Genomic DNA, 19,730 nt, shown 5'->3' with positions numbered 1-19,730 from the left:
TTTCAGATCGTCACAGCGCAGATCAAAAACAATTTTAACTCGAATCGATTTCAATCAATTTTACAAATCAGATCAACTTTTAAAAGGTCTAAGCCTTACTAATGAATACTAAACTTATTATACGACTAAGGGAGGTGTCACCTCTGGAAATTGTTGGCACATCCTTAAAACAGTTAAGCAAAAAGAGAAAAAAAAAGGAAAAAAAGGAAAATGAAAGAAAAATGGTGGGGCAGTATATCAAAACGTGTTCGTTCAGTCCATGTACAAAACAAAGTTAACAAACAAAATCCAATCTTTCTGGCTATGCCCTCATATCCTTTCCTTCTATCTTTTTGCTGTTTCCGGTTAAACTGTAGCTCAACAATCTAACATGGATCACGATATTAAACCCAAGTTCTTCTCTTCTTGAGAGAGATCAATTTTATCCAACACCCTTTTCTCAAAACCACTTAAAACTTTTTTTTAATAAAATGGCAGCCACTGCTTCTCTATCTCTGCTGCCTGCATCACTTGGTTTCCCAAATGAACGCCCTTCTAACACTTCCCAATCTTTTTCGTATTCCTGTTCTGTTTTCCTCAATGGTTGAACCCGTCTCAGGTCACACGACAGCTTCGCTTGTGTGAGTTTCCCTTCTTCTTCTTCTTCTTCTTCTTCGACTTGTTCTTGGAGATTGAATAATGGTAGGGCTGGTACTCACCGTTTTGGGACGCTGGTGGTGGCTGCTTCTGGGGATTATTATGCCACTCTTGGAGTACCTAAATCTGCTTCCGGTAAAGAAATTAAGGCCGCTTATCGTAGATTAGCTCGTCAGGTACTTCACTCAGTTCAATTGTTTTGCATTTCCTTTCTGGGTTTTGTTACTGGCTTGTGTTCTTGTTGAAATAGTTAAAGATAGCTCAATAAGATGTTGGTGGGTTCTTTTTTTTTCTAGCATTTGAGTTGTGATAAAGAGGCAATTTTCCCCCAGCAAACTGAGAGCTCAAGGCTCAGGTTTTAACTGTTGGAGTTGGTGGATATGAGTGAATGCTTAGTTTTTGGTCTGATTTAAGTGTCTCATTTTTACACAAACCTTGTCTTCATTCTTTGACTGATTGAATATAATGGGTCATTCTATTGAGATGCTCAGCATTATTGTTTACTTGGAAAGTTTATTTGTGTTTAATTTGACTGCCTTTGGTGTCTTTCCCATTGTAGCTGATAGCCAGCCTAAACTTATATATCAATTCTATGTCTGCACCAGGAAAAACTGTCTAAGATGTTTTGCTTTCTTGTAAGTATTCCTAGTGCACTTGTATGTAACCTGTTGCCAGTCATAATATCAATGGCAGAAGAGCTATGATTAGAAATTATACGATTCTAATTGTACCTCATACACCACTATCACAAGCTGGTGTTTTCTATATTATGCTGTGAACTTCTGATCTGGTTTGATTCAATCAACCTATTTCCTTTCCTCTAGGAAATAAGCCTTCTGAGAAGGCAAATTGGTGCTTTTCCTCGATTTTTTTATTTGTATATGTCCTCGCATATAAATCTGAAGCTCCTAAGTTTGTATTGACACTGTGAACAATAATGAATTAACTATTTTTTAACTTTTGTTTCATTTCTCTTTGTAATCCAGACATTGTAACTTCTCATCTTCTTTTGAAGTATCATCCTGATGTCAATAAGGAGCCAGGAGCAACTGAAAAGTTTAAGGAGATTAGTGCTGCATATGAGGTATGCACAAAAAAATCTTAGATCAAGTTGCATTCATGTTGTTTGGCATTTACCATTTAGATTAAAAGGACTGTTAGTAATAGCCTTCATATTTTTCTGCCTTGAAATATTAAGTTATAGCTTCTCTTGTTTATCCTTTGGTTGCATATAAGGGTCTTGATATTTATACTGTTGATTGACATGGTTGTTTTATATTTTATTCCTTTCTCTGTTAATGACATAATTTTTTTGCCACCGGGAATGCTGTGAATTTTCTTTCCTAGAGGCTTAATTGTTTACACTACCATGTTCAAATTCATTCATCATATTGTCTTTTGAACAATGAAGTGCAACACTGTCAGGTGTTATCAGATGATAAAAAGAGATCATTGTATGATCAATATGGTGAAGCTGGAGTCAAGAGTGCAATAGGAGGACAGTCCAGTGCTTATACGGTATGCATTTACTCGTGTGTGTATGTTTAAGTTTGTACTTGGGAGTCATAACGGGAAGGGATATCTGGTATATGCTATGAAGTCTAGGCATACTTTACCATGATATTTTCTTCATTTAAATATATATTTTGGTTGTCTATTTCTAAATATTGGGTTGCCTGAGCATAAGGGATTTAAATAGCAGTTCGCTACCGCAATAGTGCCACTATATAGCAGTAGTGTTGCCATCCGAAACCATTATTGCATGACCACGATATCCACAATCATCGCAATAGCGTCTGCTAGGCCTGCAATGGCGATAAATGCAACGCAACCAAAAAACAATTTAAATCCCCGAGAATGTCACTTTGAATACGGAATTCACCTGATCATTGTGAGTAATTTTTTATGAGATTACCTGTCTGAGTCAGTATTGCCTTTTCACTTGCCAATTTGTGATTTGTCTATACCTTTAGGCAATGACTTCCTTTTGTTGCATAGTTAGGGGGTTCTCCCCCCCTCCCTTTGTGGAGATGTAGGCTTTGATTGTTTCACATTAGATGAGAAATCAAACAGTGGTGCACCATCATTCTGTGAAATGTTATAAAATGCTGTGATTGATGCTCTATGAACTAGCATGCAATTAGCCTATGCAGCACCAGTGACTAGGCATCTGTCTGTCTAAGTACCACTCAAGCATTATTTTTCTTCTCCTGCAGACTAATCCCTTTTATCTATTTGAAACATTCTTTGGATCAAGTATGGGTGGTTTTCCTGGCATGGATCAAGCTGGATTCAGAACAAGCCGTCGAAATACGGTTAGTAAAGGTGATGATATACGGTAAGTTGAGATCTTTGTTTGGTGTTTTGATGATTGTTACTGGTCCTTCATTATTCACTTTGTTTACAGTGAGTGTTGATTGACTGATTAGTATGTTTACTAAGGTTGCTACAGTCATCAATTCATATGTTTACTTAACTGTTTCTCGTTGAGTTTATTATTTTACAGCATTTCATTTTTTTGGGACAGTGTTTTCTTTCCTTGTTTAATCACGCTATTTCCAATGTTTGGATTTTTTAATCATTTGATTGTTTTCGTTTTATGCTCAAAACATGCTTCTCTCTGCACTTTTCATTTTTCTTTTTTTTTTGATAGGAATATAAGGCCTCAATAAAACCCCCTTCGTGATTAACGGAACTTAAAAATAGTTCCTTAATCCGCACAAGGAGGAAAAGAGTGCCCTAGGATTTTATTAAACTCAAATATAACAAAGTAATACAAACTAATCTCCCTTAAGAGATACAAAACCAGAAAGAAACAGCCCTTAACAGAACATAATTCAACCAATACCAGCCTTAGCTAGGACATCCGCCTCTATATTGGCTGTCCTACTAACCCAACTAATAAAACCTTCAAAAACACTAAGCTTTTGAATAATGTCTTTAACAATTTGAACATAAACAACAGGACAAGAGACCACATCCTTAACCCAGCCAACTGCCATCTTACTATCACTCTCAATAATCAATCTATCTTTAAACCTATGACAAATAGATTCATAAAAATCTAAACCATTTAGGATAGCCTTTAATTCCATTAAAGTTGGGGGCCCCGGACCAGCAGGCTCTTTGAAGGAGCCAAGAATCGAACCAGACATGTCTTTCAAAATACCACCTAAACCACTCCTCTTCCAATCACTCGAAGTAGCCGCATCCACATTCCCTCCCATCATATATCACTTGCCTGAGTGCTCTTTTTGATAAGTTTCAAATATGTCTTGCAAGTTTTGTTATGAAGAAATGTCCTTTATGTTAGATAAACCCTTGCTAATAATGTTAATCAAGTTTTGTTGTGTACAAGTTCTATATGTTTTTTTGTATGCATCTATGCATCATGGTTCAAAGGCTTTTATCATCAATGTTTTTCTGATAATTCCAATTTTTTCAGTTACAACATTACTTTAGAATTTTCAGAGGCTATTTTTGGAGCTGAAAAGGAATTTGAGCTTTCCCATTTAGAAACATGTGAAGTTTGTCTTGGAACTGGAGCAAAAGTTGGGTCAAAAATGAGGATATGCTCAACTTGTGGTGGAAGGGGTCAAGTTATGAGGACTGAGCAGACACCCTTTGGCATGTTTTCACAGGTAATTGGAATTTTTCTTGCCTAATGGACTGATCATTTCTTGATGTGGCCTTTTTTTGGGTTTTAAGTGTCTATCTGCCTTTAGGATCAGGACCTTGGTGGTAGTAGGCATTCTATTTACTTGTAGCAATGACCTACTATCTACTTGACATACATTTATTGTAGCCAATGGTGAAATTGAGGTTGGTTACCTGGATGATCGAAAGGTGGGATCGGTTCACTGGTTCTTGAGTTGGTCACATTTTATGCTAAAAAAAACCTATTATGTAAAAAAAGAAGTGAACATGAGAGTTTGTAATAGAAGCAAATTTTTTTAAAAATTGGAAAAGATAAAAAACAAAATAGGAATATTTGTTAGATGTAGCATTGCAAGAAGCTTGACACAATTACAACCAATAATCTCGAAATTCACATTATAAAATTCACACCTGAAACTAAAAACAACTCCTAGGATATTTATAACAAATGGCTCGGACTATTTTTTTTTATAGAAGTTGGAGGCCTCATTAAAAACTCCCTTCGTATTCGTCCATATACTAAGAAATATGTTAACGAACATTGGAAGGAAGAAAAGAGTACGTCATAGTTTATTAATAATAGTATCGAATACATATGGAAACACCAAATATTCTCAAATGGAGAGATACACCATTACAACAAACCAAAAACACCTAAAACTCTAACTTCCTCAACCAGAAAATCCCATCGACAATCATCCTGTCAATAATTTACTGTAGAAATCAGAGTAATTCTCTATATTTTCATATTATTTTCAATAGGACAAATTACATCTTTACATACAAATTATCTCTTTAAAGTAGGAAACACTTAAGAAATGAAAGATACTAATCCTAGGATGTGATCCCTTAAAATAAGGGATTGTATAAATATATGTACATAATCCCTTAACTAAAGGAATGATATCAAATCATAACAAATCATATCTCTATAATTCTTACACTCCCTCTCAAGCTGGAGAATATACATTGTATAATCCCAGCTTGAATATGAATTTATTGAAAACAGGCTTTGGCAAAGCCTTAGTAAGAATGTATGCAACTTGTTCTTCTGAAGGAATGTACGAAAGTGTGACTGTCTTTTTGTTAACTTGATCAGCTATAAAATGCCTATCAATCTCAACATGCTTTGTCCGATCATGTTGAACTGGGTTCTTGGCAATTTGAATAGCATATTGATTATCACACAAGACTTTAAAGTGATCCTCTTGCTTAGTGCCAAGTTCTTTTAGTAGCTTAAGTAGCCAAATTCCTTCGCATATTCCCAATGCTAGTGCTCTGAATTCAACATTAACACTACTTCTTGAAACGACAAATTGTTTCTTACTTCTCCAAGTTGTAAGGTTACCCCAAACAAATGTTCAGCAACCACTAGTGGATCTCTTTTCAGTAAGGTCTCCGGCCCAACTAGAGTTTGTAAAAATTTTAATAGTTCTGTTTTGTGTCTTCTTAAACATTAAGTCGTGTCCTGGAGTTTTCTTCAAGTACTTGAGAATTTTATTTGCTGCTGCCATATGCTCTTCAGTAGGATTAGTCATGTGTTGACTTATCACATTTACGAGAAATGCTATATTTGGCCTTGTCAAGGATAAATAAATTAGTTTCTCAACTAATCTTTGAAATTTCTCTGTCTACTAAAGACTCATCTTCTTTGCTAAATTTCAAGTTTGCTTCCATTGGTGTATCACTCGGCTTACAACAAAAAAAAAACCATTTTCTTTGAGTAAATCAAATACATATTTTCTTTGGTTGATTACAAGTCTTTCTTTTGATCTTGCCACCTCCATTCCTAGGAAATACCTTAGTTTTCCCAAGTCCTTGGTTTCGAATTCCTCATTTAACAACTACTTCAAATTGCAAATCTCTTCTTCATCATCTCCGGTAAGAATTATGTCGTCCACGTACACAATAAGGATAACTTTCTTATTTGTAGAAGTTACCTTGATGAAAGAGTATGATCGACGAGGGACTTCTTGTAGCCGTTTTTCATAATGACTTTAGTGAACCTCTCGAACCAAGCTCTGGGTGATTGTTTTAATCCGAATAGAGACTTGTTGAGCTTGCACACCTTGTTACTTCATTCAACAGACTTTAAGCCAGGTGGCAACTTCATATAGACTTCTTCTTCTAGCTTGCCATCAAGAAAAGTGTTTTTAAGTTTGTGGTTGTAATTGTTGGCTTTTATTTTGCTATGTTATATTACATCTTGAGGTGTATTTTACAAATAGAGTTATTATCTTAGGAGCTTTTTGTATGAAGATGTAAGATTTTTAGGTGATATGGTTTGTATTGGTGTATATTCTCGTATGAGGGTTCGGTGTTACCACATGTACTTGGTCTTCTATTTAATAAAATATGAGGCACTCTTTCTCCCTTCTAATGTTCTTCAACATACTTTTAAGTATGTGGAAGAATATGAAGGGAGTTTTTAATGAGACCTCCAACTTCTATAAAAAAAAAGAAAAGCGTTTTTTACATCAAGTTGGTGTAATTTCCAATCGCAATTTACAACCAAACTTAGGAGTACTCAAACAGTATTCAGCTTCGCCACAAGTGTAAAAGTTTTTGTGAAATCTATCCCATATGTTTGAGTAAAGCCTATGGCCACTAGTCTAGTTTTGTATCGTTGAATACTACCATCGGAGTTATACTTTACAGCAAAGATCCATTTACAACCAACAACCTTTTTTCCTTGAGGAAGGTCCGTAACGGTCCAAGTAGCATTTTTCTCTAGTGCACAAATTTCCTCTTCAACAGCCCTTCTCCATTTTGAATCCTTTAGAGCTTCAACTATGCTTGTGGGAACCTGTTCTTTATCCAAGTTTGCTGTAAATGCTTGAAAAGACGGCATCAATGAATTATAACCAGCAAATTTTTCAATAGGATGCTTGGTGCACTGTCTAACCCCTTTTCTAATAGCAATAGGGAAGTCATCTAGAGTAGGGGAAGTGGACTTACTGATTTCTTCTTCTATTTTGGCAGCTGGACCCAAATCTAATTCTCGGTAAGCATCAGATTGCAAAACAGCCTCAGGAATATGTTTTCTTTTCCTTGTATATACACGAAGTTGTTTGATTGGTGATGTTTGTGGAAGATTTTGAATGTGAGTAGGTGTGTTTTTAGGAAGGGTGTTTAAAGTAGGTGTGGGTTAAGTAGTGATAGGTACTACAGATGAATCAATGGGAGTAGTTACAGGTGACATATCTGCAGGTAAAGACAAAATTGGTGGCAATTCTGAAGGTTGAGAATGAAGAGTAGGAGGAGATACCTGATGTGGCTGAAAATCCTTCCATGTCTCCCCTTGAATTTCAACCTGAGTGAAATAGGGATCTTGCTCATAAAATGTTATATTCATAGTGGTAAAAAATCGTTTAGAAGGAGGATGATAGCATTTATAACCCTTCTTAAGTGAAGAATACCCAACCAATACACATTTTAATGATTTAGGATCTAACTTGGACTTATTAGGAGCAATGTTTTGGATAAAAACAGTACAACCAAATATTTTAAGTGGAAGAATGGAGAAGATAGGTTTAAAATGAGGAAAGTATTGCAAAAATATAGATTGAAGTGTTTGAAATTATAAGACCTTACTATGCATTCGATTAATTAAATATGTGGCAGTTAATAAGGCTTCCCCCCACAAATATTTTGGAACATTAGTGGTAAATAGAAGAGAAGAGCAACTTCAAGGAGGTGTCTATTTTTTCTTTCGGTAATGCCGTTTTGTTGTGGGGGTGTCAACACAAGAACTAATCTGAACTATGCCCTTTTCCTTGAAAAACACACCCAAAGACTTAGCAAAAAATTAAATGCCATTATTAGATTTAAAGAGCTGGATTTTAGACCAAATTGAGGGAGAACCATGTTATAAAATTGGGTAAAAACACCAGTAGTTTCAAATTTATCTTTTAGCAAATAAGTCCAAGTTATCCTACTGTGATAAACCACTTACAATTATCAGCATTTTTCACCCGAGAAGGGCCCCAAATATCACTGTGTATCAAAGCAATAGGGTGAGAAGGCTTATATGTAGAAGGAGAATAAGTTGATTTAGTATGTTTGGCAAGAGAGCAAACTTTGCAAGAAAAAGAATTTGGCCTTTTATGAATGAATAGAGAAGGAAAAACTTTTGCAAGATAGTGGAAACTAGGATGGTCTAAACGATAGTGCCATAACATAACATTATCATTTTTTTCTAAAACGGTGAAAGATTTTGAGATTTCGGTTTTAGTAGAGGCAGGAAGAATATAGAGACCATTCTGCAAGCTGGCCTTACCAATCATCTTCTTCGAGTTCAGTGCCTGCAAAGTACAATCAATATCATTAAAAATTGCAGAGCAGTGCAAGTCGGTGGAAAGTTTACTAACGGAAACGAGATTGCAAGCCAGATTTGGTACGAAGAGGACATTTTTAAGTACAATCTGGTCATTGAGAATAACAGTGCCCTGTCCTTCTATTTTGCACAAGGAACCATCAGCCGTTTTGATAGCTTTACCAAAGTTTGGAAAGAAATTGCAAAACAAATCCTTATTACCAGTCATATGATCCGTAGTACCAGAATCGAAGATCCAATTAGGGGTCAACTGGGAGGAGAAAAAAATTGTAGCATGAGGTTTACCTTCTAGTTCTTTCATGACCAGATGACCTTTTGATTGAGCAGCACAACCAGAAAAAGTTTATGGGTTTGAAGTTATCTCAGGAGTAGGATAAGAAGTTGTGGACATCGTAACCTAATCTGATACCATGTAGAAATCAGAGATTCTCTGTATTTTCATATTATTTTCAATAGGACAGATTACATCTTTATATACAAATTATCTCTCTAAAGTAGGAAACACTTAAGAAAGGAAAGATACTAATCCTAAGATGTGATCCTTTAAAATAAGGGATTGTATAAATATATGTACAGAACCCCTTAACTAAAGGAATGATATCATAACAAATCATATTTCTATAATTCCTACATTTACACCTCCAGCAAAAGGAACAAAACAACTCAAAAGAACAAAACAGAAAATAAAACCAACACCTGCAACCATTAAAGTAAATCAAAGCCCCAATTGAAGAAAAGAGATCTAATGATTATCGACTCGTCAGAGACCCCAGAATTTGATTTGAAGGAAGGCTCAATTTCATCCACCAATATTTTGAATGAGTTAGCACCGACCTTCAACTCCAACGACTCGTCAATTCTCAATTTTGCCTTTGTGATGATTTGAATTTTTGCTCGATCAAAAGATAATGGTGATTGACAGCTTTCGTCGATTGCTAATAATTTACCCCACTTGTCTGCAATGTTTTTGAAAGTATTCCAATTCCAAGCGTGAAAAGAACTCCCTCGCAAACTAACCACACTCGACGACATTCCACCACCACACTTTCTGACCAGGCTTTAACTCTGGAGAACCACTTAGCGAGAGTCTTCAAAAATCATAAGTACTGCATTTCCAGCAGCTCTTATCAATGAGAAACCAGTGAGTCCATTGACTTGCATTTGACTAGCGAGATTACCGATTTTGATAAAGTCCTTGCACCAACCCATTAGACATTTGCTCAACACGTGAAGTTTATCCTCGTCCATAACACCTTCAACTTCATTATGAAAATTTCTCGAAACAACTTCCATCCCCGACTTATGGTGAATAGTTATAGAGGACTTTCTCCAAAAAGAATGTCGAGGTTTAAATTTAGCCAAAGAAACACTAATTTTGCTTTCGTCAATATAGGAGCCATTCATTTATGAGATTGCTTTCCTTGCTTCTTCGATTTTTGCAAAACGGATGAACCCAATGCGAACGCCTTTTGAATTTCTTTTGTTTGGAATGAAAGCATCGATAACCGGACCGTGGATGCAAAAAAAAGATCCAAACCTCTTCCAATGGATCTTCTTTGGTAAATTTTCGATAAATAACGTGTAGCAACCACTTCTGTACCATTACGGATTTTCGGTTGGCCTTCCTTCCACCAATTCCGAGACTCGATTTTCCTCTTCCTTGCTTTTTCAGACGACTTTTCATCGGAACACCTCTTTGAATGCATTTCCCCACTTGATCTCGACTTACCCCTTCTATCTCCACCGCTCAACGACTGCTTCCGATTACCACCATTAACAATTTCCTTCTCAACAGGTGTATCTCGCCATTCACGGCTGACGATTTTCCGATTGTGATTGGGTAACTCGTTGTCGCCTCCTACCCTTCATCTTTGAGTAGGGATGGCAACTCAACCAGACCCGTTCGAGTCGAATTTTTTTAAAAAAATTTCGGGTTCGGGTCAAGTTTTTTTTTAATGCACTGTTCGGGTCGGGTTTAGGGTGAAAAAAATCCGACCCGACCCGAAAAATATATATAATTTTACCTATATATTTAGTGATAATTACAATATTACCCCTCTATATATAACTTTTTTCAATTAAATCACTGTTTTTATTGAATAAAAAAATATTTTTTAATTATTTCGGATCGGGTTTCTAAGTCATATATTCGGGTCGGGTCGGGTGAAACCTTAATTTCTTCGGGTCGGGTCGGGTCACGGGTGGAGGACCCTTTCTTCTCGGGTCGGGTGACCCAAAAACCCGACCCGACCCATTGCCATCCCTATATTTGAGCCATAACTCTCGGGCAGAACCATTAACCGAAATCTGGCCTTTCCTTTGGCAAAACCCAAAGGTGAGAAGGCCTTATATAACATCGGAACCAACCTGTCTCGGATCTGAGACGATCCAGCGGCTACCGAAGGAGAATACATTAAAAGCCGAACTGATGTCGTTCGATTTAAGGAGAAGGAACCCAAGCTCGAAACTGAATTACTGTAGACGGAAATAGTAACCGTCGATGGCGGCAGAAATAAAGAAACACTCGGCTTAGGTTCACTATGAAAGCCTATCCTTGATGCTGGCGTTCAAGCGAGCAAACCAGGAAGTTCCGATGTTCAACTGCAGAAGAGAAGGATGGAAAGTAGAATGCGTCGATTGGTGGTGGATAATCTTTTCACAAAGCAACAACTTGTTTCTTCAGGAAAAGCGGCTGGCAGAATCAACAATCTTCCTCTATATCTACAACGATCTAATTCGATTTTGAAAAAACCAGCGTCCGATCCATGCTTGGGGTGAAGAGATTATTTCCAGTGGTATATTTTCCTTCTTTTTCTGATGCCGGCTAGCGACGGTCGGAGACTGTTGACGGTGACTGTTGCGGCAGTGAAGCAGTGGCCGACCACTGGGTTATGAAAAAAGTGACGCCAGGGAGTGTGTATGAGATTTTCAAAGAAAGAAATTTTTTGAAAACGCCTGATTTTTAGAGAGAAGCTGGAGCTTCTCTCACTACACCTTTTAGTCAGTTAAAATTTTAATGGTTCGGACTATTATTTGCTGAAAACAAAACTAAATTCCTATAAAATAGAGGATAATGGATAACATGGCTGAACTGAAGTTGTGGAACATGGAGGATATCCAGGTTGTCAAGTAAGATTTGCAGCTCCTCTTTAGCATCATGTATATCATGGGAATCATGTAGGTCAAGTAGTTGAGAAAGGTGGACTTGGTCTTCCACTATCTCCACAAGAGCAGTGGAGCTATCTGTTTGACTCCAAAGATCAGTTTTGTACAAAAGAAATGTGTACTGCCTTACTGCTCGGAATCACTGAGAGAGCCATGTAGGCACATCTATGGAGGGATTTTTGTCTACCTTAGTAAAAAACTGACGATGCTGTCATGTAATGTATTACAGCCATATAAATTGTAATTTTTTTTTATTGATTCCGAATGTTGAATTTGACTCAATAAACATAAAGGAAGTAACACCTAAGACTTTGTTATGTTCTGTGTGCAGAACAGAGAGGTATTGAACATTTATAATATCTGTATTGGATGTAGGAAGGGTTTGATGATGTAGCTTTTAGATTAGGAAGCAATCATGTTTAAATATAATGATTTGATGAAATTTTAATTTTTTTCACAGTTTGTAGTTCGAACCTTGATTTCTGCTTAGAACCTATGTGATGATTTTATATAAGGTATTTCTTATATAGCTTCTCCATTGCAACACATTAGGTTTCTGTTTGTCCAAATTGTGGTGGGGACGGTGAAATTATTTCTGAAAATTGTCGGAAATGCTCTGGTAAAGGATGTATACGTGTAAAGAAAAATATCAAAGTCAAGGTTCCTCCTGGAGTTAGTGCAGGCAGTATCCTCAGAGTTGCAGAGGAGGGTGATGCTGGACCAAAAGGGTATGTAGATGGACTTTTTATTGTGTCTCTAACCTTGATGATGTCTTCTGCTATTAAAAGCTAATTACATTCTGAACTTGCATTTTTTTTCCGATCATACTAGATAGGTTCTTCCTTTAAAATATAGTATTGGATATATATAAGCTCATTTATGTCAGACATAGTGAGCTGATATGAAAGTTGCCCATAGGTTTCTTGGCAGATATAGATTTATATTTGTTTTGGACATTTAAAGGGTAAACATTAGTTTAGTGGTTACCTGGAAGAAGTTAAAATACGATCCAAGACTATATCTTACATCCTAACAGCCAATTCATGTTATATTGAATCACAAGGAGTGCATTTCCAGTCTTACAAGTCAACAGTTGTGAAGTTTGCCTTAAGTTATGATGATACTGATTTTCATTTTCTTGAATTCCTTGACCATGTTGGTTGAGCTTAACTTCTTGCAACTGTACTATGATTACACTGCTTTTATTCAGTATTGATATATATGGAGGATGGAGACAAACACACACACATATATATGTTTTCATTGAAGTGTTGCCACTGAAATGTTCTTATATTGTCCTTTTTAACCATTCCAGTTTATGTTCTTCCCTTTTGTTCTCAACTAGCACATTTTGTAATTTTTTTTCTGAATTCTGTTGCCTATTTATATTGTTTACGCTTTTTGGTTTTTGCAGGGGCCCTCCAGGTGATCTTTATGTATATCTAGATGTTCAAGAGATCCCAGGAATTCAAAGAGATGGCATAAATTTTTCCTCAATGGTGTCCATTAGTTACCTTGATGCCATACTTGGGTCTGTTGTCAAGGTAGTTCACTTTTCTCTATATCATCATATATATTCATGTATTTAATTCTTGACGCTTTAGTTTTCATATCCATTATTATAAATGGAGAAAGTTGTGTGAAAAAGCATGCATTTTTCTTTATTCATGCACGGTTTTGGAGAGTAATTTTGCTTATGGTAAACATGGGTCTGCAAATTTTCTCATTCATTCTCTGGTTCTTATTTGGTTGAAGATTGTTTTCAATATTTTATTTTTCAATAGTTTACTGTGCAACCCTATTCTTATCTGTTATACATTACCTTACAAAAGCATGTTCTCTAGTTTCCATAACCTGGAATAGCTTCAATCGTAGAGATGCATATGGCATTACGCCAAAAAGACTCTTCTTGAGAAATCTCATTCTTGCCCTGCACACCTAAGTTGTGTTTTCAGTTTCCTTAGCTATATCTGCTAAATTTTGGTTTGTTAACATGATATAAATATTTATGGTGGTAGCAGCTATATTCGTATTTCCCCGTCATCACTTCTCTTCGTTACTATGTTACTCGGACATGCGAGTGTTTATAAATTTGGGTTCGTTATTCGGTTTTCGCAATTATGAAGGGTGTTTTTAACGAGACCTCCAATTCTAATAAAAAAACTTTTACTCGGACATGGAGTGTTGGACAATATGTCCAGCACAGATATGTTCAATTTTTTTTTCAAGATTTTCATGTATGTGGATAGTTCTTGTAGGACCATATCCCTATACTCTTGTTCAAATATGCTTTTGATGTGGGTGTTGGTTACTTCAAGAAGAAGAGCCTAAGAACATATTTGTATCAAGTATTTGGCTCATTTTCACTAAAACAGGTGAAAACAGTGGAAGGGGTAACTGACCTACAGATCCCGCAAGGGACTCAACCAGGGGATGTATTAGTCCTTGCAAGAAAAGGCGCACCAAAGCTGAACAAACCATCTATACGTGGAGATCATTTATTCACAATCAAAGTTACCATACCGAATAGAATTAGGTACAATACTAATTTTATTATTGTTTAATTATGTGGAAATAGGATTAGCCAAACTGTGTTGAGAATTGAACATATAATTGTGATTTTTTTTAGATATTCCTTTCGGACCATATTTTTCCAAAAACAACTCATTTACCCAGAAGTCAACAAGTGGTCTAGTTTATGATGATGTAGTGAAGTTGCAAAAATCCATGTTGATCTATTTTATGGTGGCAAATTAGGTCTTAGTGCTAGTTGGGAAGAACATATTCTTTTTAATGGCCTAATTGGAGTTGAGAATGGTGCATTAATGCTATATTAGGATTTTTGTTAATTACACTTCTTGATTTTGAATCTTGTTAAAGAGCTGCATAAAAATAGTTCATGATGGGATATCTGAAATTTTGATTAAATTAGTTAATTTATGGCGTTTTACCGGAAACTGTAAATTAGTAACCTTTTTTTTGATAGATTATGTGAAAATTGTTCAATGGATATAGCAGTTTATTCTAATGATCTGGCCTGTTCCCTCAACGGCGTGAATTTATCTAAATTAGATATTTCCAGTAACCACATGCTGATTTTTTTCTTATATTTGCAGTTCCACAGAACGAGAATTGCTTGAAGAACTTGCCTCTCTGAGTAATTCAAGCGGCAGTCGCTCTCGAATTCGCCCCAGGACTCAGCCTTCGAGTAAGCAATGGCTTTTGCCTAATGCGGAAGACTATTTAGTTGTTAGTGTGGAAGTCTTACACACTGTCGTATAGCAAAAGCTTTCCGAATTTAATTAATACCACTGTCAATCTGGATTGTATGCATAAAGTTGTTTTCTTTCTCTTACATCCGCAAGATTAATGCTGTGGTAATCATAGATATTAGTTGTTTATTGTTTGGATTACATGAATTTAACGTTCATATTTACTCTTGCAGCCAAAGCTGCCGGAATTAAGGTTGGTGCCGATGCAGAGAAAACTGAAGAAGCAGCAGATGAGAATAATCCGTGGACAAAGTTAAAAAATTTCGCCGGGTAATCTCTCTTGCTGTGTTTCTGTGAGCATGCACATTCTCACAGGCTCGTCTTCTTCATGGATGTACGACTCCATATATATATATTAGATTCTATAAAGAGAAACTTGCGATGATATTTATTTCTTTGGCTTGGAGTGTGGAATTTTCGAGTTTGATGCACTGGGTATGAAACTTTACCGGCGCAGTCGTTTTAGAACCGCACAATCTGGAATTATGAAGCCAGATTTTAACTGTTTCTTTGATATGCCATTCACAGCAGATCTCTCTAGGCCAATATTTCCATTTCCATTGTCATTTTCATTCGAGTTTCTTTGTTGGTTTCCGGTTTTATGCTTTTACAGTAATAGAAAACGTGGTATTTTGCAGGTCGATTGCAAATAGAGCTGTTAAATGGTTAAAAGACAACCTTTAATTTGATGGATAGGGTTTCCTGCTCTTTTGCTAAATATTGTATCTTCCTTGTCATATAACATGGTGTCAACTTAATGTGGGAATTTTCTGTAGCTGCAAGTTCTTGGTTTTGCACTGAAGAGGAAACTGCAGCAACTTGTTTTAAATTTTCATTTGTATGCACAGTTTATTTTGGAATTAAAAGCAGCTGTGTATGCTTTTTGCAATTATTCAAATTACAAGCATAGTTTTGTTATATTTTAATAAAGCCATTTCATCTTGACAATATTGGTGAATTTACATTCAACACTTGCAATGATTTTTGCATATCTATTGGAATGAGTGTTGAACAACTTGCTCATTTTCATACACAAAAAATGGTCTTGTTGATTCATTTATCAAAAATATTAAGTTGATTACAAGATCATTACATGTGAAGTCAAAACTTTTGATTTTTGCTTGAGAAAATATCATATTGCATACAATAACACTAAGTTGCATAAGGCTAACAAATATCACAAGTTCTTCCCGTTACCAAATATTTTTAATTAAAAATTAAATGTTTCTCATCTGGAAATTTGAGTGTGTAATATATTTTTTGATTACTCTGTCACAACGTATAAAAATGGGTCAATAAATCATGTCATATCTAGTAATAACTGAAACTGTAATAAAAGTCGATGATATACTTCCATATTATATACACTAGAAATTTTAATTGATAATGTAGATCATGAACTGATATCAATTGGGCAATGTTGACTAATCATATGATAAGAGGTTTTATTTTTTAATTTTTATGAAAAATATAATAAAATCATCAATTCAATATCTCTTAAAAAGTTCATTTGATTATACAACTAACACTTGGAAGAAAAAAAAATACACCTGTAGTTTTATACTGTACACGAAATATTAAAAAAATAAAGATAATAAAATTTATGTAAATTGAATTATTATTATTATTACAATATGAAAATGTTTTAATATAGATTTAGAATTTTAGTATCTTTATTTTTAAATTTATTATTATAATGTATTTTTTAAAAGAATTTTAAGGGTTCTAAACCAAGTTTTTATAGTTCGGGGCATTTTTCAATGAAACAAACAATGGATTAACATACATGAGATCAAAAAAAGAGTGAAATACCTCGTCCTAAACACCATCTTTGCTATGTAGGCATCATTAATCTTTAACTGGTAATACCCTACCACAAGTTTATCTTGGAGAACATATACGCTCCTTTAAGCTGGTCAAAGAGGTCATCTATTCTAGGGAGGGGATAATAGTTTTTGATGGTTACCTTATTTAGCTGTTGATAGTTGATACACAACCTCATTGATCCATCTTTCTTCTTAACAAAGATAATTGGCGCTCCCTAAGAAGAAATGTTTGGTCGGATGAAACCCTTCTCTAGCAACACTTGGACTTGGCCTTCTAACTCCTTTAGCTCTGTTGGTGTCATGTGATAGGGAGCAATGGAAACCAGAGCGAAACTTGGCAACACCTCAATGCTAAATTCTAACTCTTGGTCTGGTGGTAATCCTGACAATTCTTCAGGAAACAAGTCCGGGAAGTCTCGAACGGTTCAAATATCGTTGAAGTGTGGGAACAAAAATTATGGCATCGATCACGTGAGCTAGAAAGGCTTTACAACCCCGATCAATCATCCGTTATCCCTTAATCACTGGAACAATCCTTATTCACCCAAGTTTCTCTCCAATCATCACTACTTTAGTTCCATCATCCTTCCTAAGCTTGAGTTGCCTAGGCCTGCACCTCAAAATAACATCGTGCTTCGAAAATTAATCCATGCCTAAGATTAAGTCAAACTTTCTAAACAATAATTCCATTAGGTCGGATGGGAAAACATTACCTTGAATTTTGACCGGATATTGACGATATACCTTAATGATAAAAACATCTAACCCATAGGACTAGACACTTTGACTTCTATCTCTAAATTCTCGGCTGACAGGTTTCTTTATCGTACTAATTCATAACATATATAAGAGTGTGTGGATCATGGGTCTACTAATGTTGTAACCGAAATAGAAAACATAGTAAAGGTACATGAGATCACGTCAACCGCGTCACACTCCTTCTAGGATCGAATGACGTACTGGCATAAGGCTACACGAGGTTCTACTCCAGTCACCAATCATCAGCGCCCCTAATGTGCTACTCAGAAGCAGAACTCCTACCTCGCGAAGGTCGTCCCCAACCCCTCTGAACTATCTGAACAAATATCTGAGTCGGTGCTGGAGTCTCACTCTATGTCTTGGGGCAATCCCGCCGAAGCATCCTCTAGTCCCAAAATGGCATGCTCCAAGGTTCCTCTTCTCATCGGTCAGACATGCTAGGAAATACATCCCCACATATCCACAATCTACACTCTAATCAGATCTCTTGGATTGATCACTGGGGTGTTAGAGTATGCCCAAAGACCAATCATATGATGATTGTAATAACACTTTTATTTATCGATTTTATTGAATAAAGACATTGCCGCTATTTCTTTCATTTATATATATGTGTTTAACATAAACTGGAAGATAATAAAGTCCATATAATGACATAATTATTATTATTAAAAGATCCCTAATCAAGTATTATTATGGGCATGGACAATAATAATACGCTTAAGACTAACATGTTATTAATTGATGACAACGAGTTGTCATTGACATAGAGATGTCAAAATTGATACATTATTATATTGTTAGAGAACAATGTATTGGATTGACCGACCATGAGCATATGTCTTGGATTATTATGTGACAATCATAACATTGCTCATGGTGATGACTATATGTATGATCCTCAGACTTGAGATCAATACTATCCCAACATATATTGTTGTATGTTTTGATGCAACTAAACAAGCTCCGTAACTGGTTGCTCTATAAAGACTGTTATTGAATATATCTCAAAATATGTAGTGGGTGTGTATGATTAAGATAGGATTTGTCCTTCCTGCATAATAGGAAATATATCACAGTCCACTTGATTGAGTAAGACTAGAAACGCATGGCCATGCTCGAATAAGTTGATATGAGATATCATAAACTATTCGTTAATTAAAGTCTACTCTAGATATCAAGAAACAATAGATGGGCTATACAAGTGTGACTATTCCAAGACTTGTGACTATTCTAGATATAAAGGACATAAGGATGTAATACATAAAAGAGTTAATCACCAAGATGATATGTCTAATCATATTTTCTTGTAACTTAGGTGACAATGATATATTGCTAGATGTCACTCATTGTATGTAATATTATAATTGTTCTAATAATTACTGCTAACGTTACAAGAACCTACAAGGTCACACCCTAGGATTGAAATGAGCAAAGATGTACAATTTATTGTACGTTACTAAAATATATATCTAGAGTTAATTAAATATATGTTTTAATAATCCTGAATATTTAATTTCAATTAATTAAATATAGATTTAATTAATTTGAAATAATAAAATCCCTAATATGATTAGGATAACTTGGATATAAAAAGGATTATTAAATTCTATTAATTAAATATAGATTTAATTAATTTGAAATAATAAAACCCTAATATGATTAGGGTAACTTGGCTATAAAAGGGTGTGTTAGGTCTAGCATCCGTTTTAGAACACACACACAAAACCTTCAGCCATTTTTCTCTCAAAATTGTTTTGGGGAAGAAAAATATTGCTCTCAATCGGGTGACCTGAGTAGAGGCTGAGACGTGATTTCGTGGAGGCTTACGATTCGAACCGATCTACACCACCAGTATTCACTGTTGTCCTTGCTGTTTTTCAAGGAACTCGCTGTAAGTATTCGTATCCTTTCCTCTCGATTTTAGTTTTTCATACTTGGATCACTGGTGAGACCGTCTAGTTTTGTTTCTGCTACGCCATGGGGTACATCAACGGTCCCAACAGTGGCATTAGAGCCACTTGTACGATCTGCATTTGGGTTAAATTTTTGGTTGATGCGATATGTATGAGATGCTTG

At 35.6% G+C, this 19,730-nt stretch overlaps 1 pseudogene; it reads left to right on the top strand.

Moving 5' to 3' along the window:
- The first annotated feature begins 455 nt into the window (after window positions 1-455).
- On the top strand, window positions 456-15,804 carry LOC120193171 (annotated as a pseudogene).
- The last annotated feature ends 3,926 nt before the right edge of the window (window positions 15,805-19,730 follow it).

This window comes from Hibiscus syriacus, unplaced genomic scaffold (assembly GCF_006381635.1).
Source record: "Hibiscus syriacus cultivar Baekdansim isolate YM2019G1 unplaced genomic scaffold, ASM638163v2 tig00116989_pilon, whole genome shotgun sequence".
Taxonomy (NCBI): Eukaryota; Viridiplantae; Streptophyta; class Magnoliopsida; order Malvales; family Malvaceae; genus Hibiscus; species Hibiscus syriacus.
Note: the sequence above shows the minus strand (reverse complement) of the source record. Positions and strands in the feature narration are given on the sequence as shown.